The sequence below is a fragment of the Petaurus breviceps genome, unplaced genomic scaffold (assembly GCF_028583685.1).
Source record: "Petaurus breviceps papuanus isolate PSGF00001 unplaced genomic scaffold, PetGlider_PUasm1.0 37, whole genome shotgun sequence".
Classification (NCBI taxonomy): Eukaryota; Metazoa; Chordata; class Mammalia; order Diprotodontia; family Petauridae; genus Petaurus; species Petaurus breviceps.
Genome location: NW_027186296.1, coordinates 36,933,050 through 36,935,891, shown reverse-complemented (window position 1 = coordinate 36,935,891; position 2,842 = coordinate 36,933,050).

Genomic DNA, 2,842 nt, shown 5'->3' with positions numbered 1-2,842 from the left:
GATGGAGGATAGAGGGAGTGGGCCTAGATCTGCAACTTCATCAGGATAGGGAACTCCTGGTATAGAAACTCCCTGCATCAATGCAGATCAGCAGCTACTTTCTAACTTAGAATCTCAAAGAGTTGAGAGATTAGATGACCTTCCTATTATCCCACAGATGCAGGATTTGAACTCAGGTCTTCTCGACTCCAAGTCTAGCATTTTATCCACCGTAGCAGGCTGTCTACCATTATGAAATATGGTAAATAGGTATGGTAATACCTATCTCACGGGTTTGATAGGAAGAAAGCAATTTGTACCATACAAGTGAGTTCTCTTTAATATGGTGGGTTGGATTTGGAGCACTTCCCATGGTTCTGGACATGCCTTCTTTGGCTCTAAAAGGGAGGAAACATAGGTTCTTGCCCCCTGTCAGAGACTCTGGGTTGGTTCCTTGGTCCCCTTGAGGGAGAAAGGGAGTAGAGGGGAGGGAAAAGAAAGTCATCTAATGAACCAGGAAGATCTGAAAACGCTGTGGACCATAAGTAATAAGGAAAAGATGGTTTTCCCTTTGACTTCTTTGTCATATGTGGGGGATAGAAAGTGGGGGGGCTAGAGGAAGAAGATAAGCATTCCTGTGTTCTAGGTTATAACTAGGTTAAAAAAAAGAACATAAATCAATCAGTGAAGACTTTCTGGAGGAAAGGGAGTTTTGAGGTAGGCCTTGATTGAGGGGAAGGAAATGCAATTGTTTGAGAGGGAGGGAAACAAGAAGAAACGACAGAGGGAGAGGAAGGTGGTACTATAGGAGATAATGAGGGGGCAGCCATCCAGGACTGCATATGGGGGTTGAGGCAGAGTAAACAGATTGGCCACCCCTGAGAAGAGAGAAAGCAGTTTCGTCTTGGCCTTGGCCCTGGCCCTCAATCAGTCCTGCATCCACCACTGGGTTTCATGACAACCAACGGAGACAGTTGTCCCTGCCAAACTGGTGGCTCAGTCCAGATGATTCGTTGCTGTTGGAATCCAGAGGTTTATTCGGTTGTTTGTTTTCTCTTTCCTTTTGCTCCACGATGGGAAAATTATAGTCTTTACCATCATTTAATGTGGCGACTTACTGGATTTCAGGTTGCAAAGCATGAAGAAGTAAAGATATTTGAGATCTGATGTGGGAGATCCTAGAATGCAGAGTGGCTCATTTTTCATGGGCCTTGTACTGTGACTGAAACATCTGTAGGGTTATTTGGCTGATCTGCTCTCCTTCCTGGCCCCATTGATCATCTCTTTTTACAGGTGAGAAACTGAGGTTCAGAGGAATGATTTCCTCTTTCAGACTACTTTTCTATACTCTCTGTATATCTTGAATATACAAATATAAGATACAAATATATACAATATTTGTATATTGTCTTCCCCATTAGAATGTATGCTTCTTGAGAACAAATATTTTTTTTTCAAATTTTCTTTATATCTCCAACATTTTGCACAGTTCCTAGAACATAATGTTTGCTAAATGCCTGTTGACTGACTAATTTACTGAGGGTCACACAGAAAGTCAGCAGAGTTCAGGCAAGGGAGGGAGGGAGGGAAGCCTGTGGAAAGGCTCCTGGGGGTGATTAAAAAAAACAAACAAACTGTCTCTTCACAATTTTTGTGAAGGGCCATCTGGCCAGCCCTGTCCCAAGATGACATTGTCTACACCCTCTTCTACTAGGTCCTATTATGGTTCGCTCCACGATAATTTATCATCATCACCCCTATTCAGAAAAGTCTATTGGAGGCACTGGTGGGAATTATTCTGCGTACCATACAACTGCAAAGCCAGCTCCTGAAGATCCATTTCCTACCCTTTGGGAGCCATAATCTAAGACTGACATTCCCTTTGGCAACCCCTTCCTTTTTCTTCCTCTGTGGAGAAATCACTTTTAAACTGTGTTTAAAAGGCTGCTCAAATGAATTTTTCAAAAGTTTGGTTGTGATGTGGTGTGGGATTTGATCACACCATGCTCCCTTAAAAGAGCATGGTCTGTGTCAGAGGCCAAGCTGTAAAACTCCAGGGGACTTGTCCTTAGTAAGTAGACAGTGTACGTAGATGGAAATTAAACAGTAAACATCAGCTCTAGCTCCCCAGGACTAAGAGCCAGGGTTAAGAGACAGGTCAGGTGGGGAAAATTACTGCCATCTGATTCGAAGAAACAACAGGTCTCCTAGGAGTTATGTTGGCAAACACTAGCCATGATTTTACTCTTTCTCCTTCTATCCATGTAAGGGAAAGGATATAAGAACCCTGAGTACTTTGACAGTTGATCAAAGATGTAGGAAAACTGACCCTAGGAATAGAGATTCATGGAATGTTAGAACTGGAAGGGACCTTAGAGATTACTTGGTCTGATTTTATGCTATAGATGAGAATCCTGGGCTCTGGAGAGGGGAAGAAACTAGTTCAAGTTCCCCATGGCGGAACCATGACCAGATGCCATGTTGGAAGCTCCTTGCATTATATCCCATTACATTTTAGAGAGATGGTTCTGGGCTACTGTGGGTAAAATCACTATTTAAGAAAGGATGAGGGTATTTTGACACTATCAATGTTGGGTCTGACTTTGATTGGTGGTAGGGGGAGGGATTGCATAGGGCATGAATTGGGAAAGAGAAGGCATTGAAGATTACAGGCTTCCAAGGTGGGAATTAGCTAAGCGTGGAAGGATTTTGTGGATGCGAGGGGGAAGATGGCAGGTGGGGGACAAGGCCCCAGAGAGTTAAATACAAATGAAAGGTCAGAGGAATTTTATAAAGTTGTATTTTATTCAAGACTGAGAGAAAACCAAGGTCAGATTAAGTAGTAATTGAGAACAATTGAAGA